The sequence below is a fragment of the Impatiens glandulifera genome, chromosome 3, assembly GCF_907164915.1.
Source record: "Impatiens glandulifera chromosome 3, dImpGla2.1, whole genome shotgun sequence".
Classification (NCBI taxonomy): Eukaryota; Viridiplantae; Streptophyta; class Magnoliopsida; order Ericales; family Balsaminaceae; genus Impatiens; species Impatiens glandulifera.
The window spans coordinates 45,280,949-45,286,948 of record NC_061864.1 but is presented as its reverse complement, the minus strand read 5'-3'; the positions used below and the strand labels follow the sequence as shown (position 1 = coordinate 45,286,948).

At 41.5% G+C, this 6,000-nt stretch overlaps 1 non-coding gene across 1 annotated transcript; it reads right to left on the bottom strand.

Moving 5' to 3' along the window:
• Positions 1-680: 680 nt before the first annotated feature.
• LOC124933135 lies at positions 681-799 on the bottom strand. The gene has a single exon (XR_007098846.1). It is a non-coding gene; the product is annotated as a 5S ribosomal RNA (ribosomal RNA).
• Positions 800-6,000: the final 5,201 nt, after the last annotated feature.

The following is a 6,000-nucleotide window of genomic DNA, read 5'->3' as shown; positions in this document are numbered from 1 at the left end:
GGGACAGATTCCATAAAAGCCTGGAGCTGATTAGTTTCCCGAGCGAATGGAATGAAATCAAAGAAGCAACACTACTCAAAGTCAAGGGAAATAGATTTGTAACAAGCGTGTTCAAGTGCGGCTTTGGAGCAATGGTGTATAACATTTGGCAAGAACAGAATGCAAGGGTATATGACAGAACCCGCAGGAGCGTTGACGAGTTATGGAAAGATATTGTATCGGATTGCAGCGCCCTCACGGGAACGTGGAGAAGAATTTCAAGCACGGAGCAGACCTGGAATATCTGTAGGAACTGGAATTTACCGTTTTTTAAACTCACTAGAATTGAAAACATTATAAACAAATAATTCATTTACGTTTTTAGCTTTTTAGCTTTTATTCAGAATGTTACGACTTCAAAATCATTCTAGGCCTGTCTAGAATTATCTCTTAAACTCGTGGTTTTTTTTCCCGTTTTTAGGAATTTTTAATGAAATGATGCTAAGTCGTTTATCCCAAAAAAAACACACAAAATCCAATAAAAAATACGAAATTAACATTTTTTCTTAAATCGTTCGTTTTCACAATTTTATTTTGTGTTTTTTTCGTATAAACATTAAAAGTGAGTGTGATATTAACATTTATTCAATTTCGTCAATTTTAATCGTTAATTGAGTTGTTTTTTAAAAAATATATAAAAATGTGTGCGACACGAGGACTTCCCAGTGGGTCACCCATCCTAGTACTACTCTTGCCAAGGCACGCTTAACTGCGGAGTTCTGATTGGATCCGGTGCATTAGTGCTGGTATGATCGCACCCGTTATATGATGAACAATTTATTCATTTGATATATCATAATTTAATTTAAAAAAATGTTTTTTTCACGAAATTCGAAACAGACGAGTTTTAAACGCTCAAAGGGCGTTTACGACCACAGTTTCTTCAAATCGTTCAATTTTCACGCTTTTATTTTGTGTTTTTTCGTAAATACATCAAAAATCTATTAGAATGTTTGAAATTAACTTATTTTTAAAAAAATATTACGTTTTCATGCGTTTATTTTGTGTTTTTTTTCATAAAAACATCAAAAATCAATTAAAATGTTCGAAATTAACGTGTGTGTTTTTAAATCATACTGATAGGATCGGCTTTATTGATAGAGACGGGGGTCTGCCTAAGGATGAAGGCTTATGAAAAACGGTTTGAAAGAAATCATGGTATAGATTTAATTCGCTTTCTATTCTACGCAAACTTCTGTAAACACTTGAAACTGATTCAAGGCGGAATTTTTTACTTGGGTTTGAAGCACAAGATGAAATATGAAAAGATGACAGAAATGAAGAACACAGCAGTTTGTTTATGGATGTTCGGAGAAACTCTCTTACGTCACCCCTTCTTCCAACCATCGGAAGGATTCACTATAATATGGTTCGAATCAAATACAGTTTACACACACACTTAGCTCACTATTGAACAGAACACTTTCTGTTCAATTACAAGATGAAGAATATCACTCAGCTAACGTTGTTTTGATTCTAGCTCTCTCTTGATTCACACACAGTACAATCAGAAAGCAGCTTCACAGTATGAGTTCAGTAAGCAAGATGATTGATTAGTTTCTCTCTCTGAAAATCAGATTGCTTGTTCGTTCTGAAAAATTCGTAAGGCAAAAGTCACTACTTCGTCCGTTGTCCTTGAGATTTGTTAAATACTGAGCTGGAACTAACGGTCGAATCCTTAGAATGATACGTGGCACTCTTCCATTGGAAAACCTCCATTGTACACAACAGGTTTTGAGCACAAGGATCGTGGTCATACATCACTAGTAGTGCGACGAATATTCCATCTAAGATATACCTGCAAAACAAGTAATGTGAGGAAAATTCCTTTACAAGGCATTTCTTGATTGAATGCATATAGCTGTTGTACTAATCTTCACTAGAAAGTGGAGCATGAGTAGTGTACAACTATAGCACGTGGGTAGGTGAAATGCTATATTCAAGCGTACTACTTAAAATGAGCATCAGACGTATTTCAATTAGACGGATTGTGAAAATCAGTCTAATGAAATAGAACACCTCCTTCCAATAGAAAATGTCTATTAGATCGCCTGGTCTAATAAGATTAGACTCGCGTCTAATTACATATAACCATTAGACTGCACGTCTAACTCCACTGAGTTAGACTGCACGTCTAATTCCGGTTCTACCTCAGACTTGTCTGAAGGAGTTAGACGCACGTCTAACTTTCACTAATTAGACTACACGTCTAATTATCCAATAACCATTAGACTGCACGTCTAACTACACGTACAGATCAGTTAGAATGTAGAACCGGCAGAAAGTAAATAACAAGACAGGTTTTTATGGATGTTCGGAGATAAAACTCCTACGTCACCCCTTCCTCTCGAAACCGCGAGAAGGATATTCACTAAGGAATACAAACACAATCCGATCGAGACTTATTTCCTGCTCGATAACACCCGTACAATTTTAACCGAAATTGTAAATACACACTTCAACTTAGCACTTAAGCTTTCTAGAGATAGAACACAATCTTATCACTTGTAAATTAATTGTCCACTGTGTCCCGCATTTACTCCTCTTCAGCTCCTCCCTTTATAGGTGAAATGTGCCAACGGTCACATTTCATTTCCATGAATTTGATTGGTTGAGCAGAGGTTCAGTGATTCAGACCTGGCGATCTAGTCTTCAGACCTGGCGGTCTAGTCTTCCAGTATGTAGGTCAAACCGTCTAGGTTTGTCTTTTACTCAATGTGGTAACTGTCGGTTAGACAATTGTCTGTACTTGGAAGATTGCCTTTCTGATTTATCCTGAAGTAGAAAGATCTTGTAGGACTGTCTTCTTTACCTTGTAGACTGTCCTCAGACTTGTATGGATATGGCAATGTTCAGTCTGTTCCTTTGGTATCATTCTCAACAGATACCTGAAGTATCTTCTTATGTTGGTCGGTTATTTGTGTTATCCGGATGGCTTCCGGTTATTCCTTGGCGACTGTCTAGTGTTTCCGGCCTTCTTGTTTTGACCGATCTTGCCTTCTTTGTGCGGTCATGTTTCTGGTCAGTTTAGGTGTTTGACCGGTTGAGTTTCTTAACCGGTTTAGTGATTTGACCGATCCGGTTCTTTGTCTATTTCTGCATAGGAAGTTTATTTGTGTTAAGTTCTATTAACCGGTCTAATTTTATCTAACAATTTCTCCATTTTTGATTATTTTATTTAAAATTATCAAAATCATGTAAGGTTGCAGACGTATGCCGGTTTTGTTTTTAAGGGTTTGTTTTGGCCGGATTTTTGAAACTGACTTGGGAGAATTTTTCGAAAAATTTTGAAAAATTTCGAGAAAGATTTTATCTCTTATCTTATCATTTTCTCCCTTTTTGATTATTTTATTTAAAATATTCAAAATCATGTAAGGTTGCAAATGTATGATGGTTTCCAAAAAAAACTTTATATATATATATAAGTAAAGATAACAGCAGAAGGGCAAAATACTATATATGTAAAAAACCGAAGTAAACATAAGTAAAGGTGGAAAAGAGAGCCCCTATTTGTTCAATTTGGATGGCAGGAAGTCTTCCATCAGTTCATCTGTTGGTTGTCCCTTAGCCGGTTGAGCCGGTCTTGAAGAAGAACCCCCAGCTCATGAGGTGTCCGTGTTAGTAGGGAACGGTTGACCGATCGTTCTGACTGGAACTGCATCGAAAACTCGCTGTCTTGTGAGTTGCGGCTGGAGATCTTCTTCGAAGTTATCCTCGGTGTGCAAAGCCGGGTTGAGTGGAGGGTCAACAACCGTCTCGGTGATTCTGTCCAGCATCTCGGTGACTTGAGCCTTCTTTGAAGGAGCTTTCCTTTTTCGTGTCGCCGGAACCGAAGAGGAGGGAGCCGCCTGGGTCTTCTTGTGAGCCTTGGCATATTCGTCGTACATTTGTTTCTCAGCGTTGAACCGCTTTGCCTCCTTGGCTTCTTGAACTGCTATGGATTTTGCGAGTTCCGGATTTTTGGCCGTTAATATTCGTAAGCGTTCGTTGAAGTTCGCATCAGACCGTGGTGCCTCCTTCTTTTTCCGCGTCTCCTCGTCCAACGCATCCTGAACTTGTCGGGCCGTGAGGGCATTCGCCTCCTCAATTGCCTTATCCGCAGCAAGCTTGGCCTTTATTAACTGAGTCACATGTTCGGTGACCGCCTTGAGGTCGGCCTCAAACTTGGTGTTCCTTTCCTCAAGACTTGCATTCTTTCTTCAAGATTTGTGACCTTGTCGAGTGTCGAATCGGCTTGGGTACTTGACCGCCCCAGGACCTCATCAACCTTTGTAAGCCGTTGCTCGGTCTTCTCTTGAAACTGTTCCATCTCTACGATCCCTCGTTTAACCGACTCGAAGTCATCCACCAACTTCGAAGTCGTATCTTTCAAGGCTATGGTTCGCTTAAGATGAGCGCCGTACAGAACATTGGCTTGACCGTAGTTGGTTTCGACCGACGTGATCCGCTCGTTTGCCTTCCCAAGATCATCCCTTGTTGTCTCGGCCAACTTGATTGCTTGAACCGCGGCTTTCTTAATTTTCGTCTTCCATGGTCGAACCACTGTGTTGGCAAATTCGTTGATGATAGTCATGATCTTTTCTTCCGTAATGGCCGGTTCTGAATCCCGGACTTGATCAGATTCAAGATTGTCGGTGAGAGGAGGCTCTGTCCTATCGTCGATTATGTCGATCGTCTGATCCGCTGGAGGAGACGTATCGTCTGGATTCTGACCGTCAACGTTCTCATGAGTTGGAGAGTGCATTGTATCTTGCTGGTCGGGCACCGCTTCAAGCCGCGCCACTTCGTCGATGAACTCTCCTTTCTTGACCGAAAGTAACTCCAGCACCAAGAGTTGTAGTTGAGACTTCGGTGTTCCTGGAATATACCTTTCTGTAAGTTTTCGAATATGTTCGGCTAACTTTTGTAGCCGAGCACGCGGTTCCACTATTGCGTGTCGGTCCAAGGCTTCGTTGGGATCCTTGGCTTTTGTTAGGTTGATGACGTCCTCCTCTATCTCCATCAACCTTTCGAATCTTTGTCCAGCGGTTAGTCCCGATAGCATTTGTTTGTATAATTTGTCACACCGGTACCGGAACCACTCACAGTATACTTCGGATGCCTCGTGAGCCTACAGATCGATTTCCTCCATGATTCTGCGCACTATATTCTCGGCCACCTCCTGGTGGTTGTTATCGTGAACGTCTTCCTCCCCAGGGCCGTCTGCACCGGCATTTTCAAGATTGGCCGATTGTTCCTCGTTTATCGGTCCTTTTTCTTTACCGGACTCATTTTCTTCGGTATAATGTGAAGTAGTTCGGTCGGAGCTGGAGGCCGAATCGTCCTCATTTTGCGTTTCAAAGAGCGGATCCGCAAATTCTGTCGGTTTTTTGTCCTTCTTGCTTCCGGATCTGCCCTTTACCGGAGCCAGTTTCTTAGCGGTAGACTTTTTCCTTCGGCCACCTGTAGAACCGGAGGCCGTCCTCTTCTTTTCCAAAAATTGGCGGGATCTTATTATTTTGCTTGACGAAAGAAGAACACCATGACCGGTGTTGATGTTGTGGTGGAGCATGATCTTCCCGAGTGGGATGGCGTATCCCCATTATCGGGTGGAATCCGGTATCACCATTTCCTTTAGGTTGTTGAAAATCTCCTTTGCCCAGTTAATATTTATGCCGTTTAGTAAACCTGCAAGCATCTCGATTTTTGCCTTGGTGAGGTTGTCGAAATTTCCCCCTCTCGCCTGGACCGACTTGGTGAAGATGTCACATAGCGGTATGTATTCCGGTCGTAGTGATGATTTCTTTCCGGAGACTTCTATAGGAACTGCGGTTGCCGAGAGAACCTGGCAAGCCTCCTCGAAGGTTTCTCGATCTAGATCCGTCGAAATGTTGCGTCCATCTATTGGTAGGTGTAGGATTTCAGCAACCGACTCTTCGGTTAGGTCGAACTGCTGACCGCCTACGGTTGTTGTTATTGTTC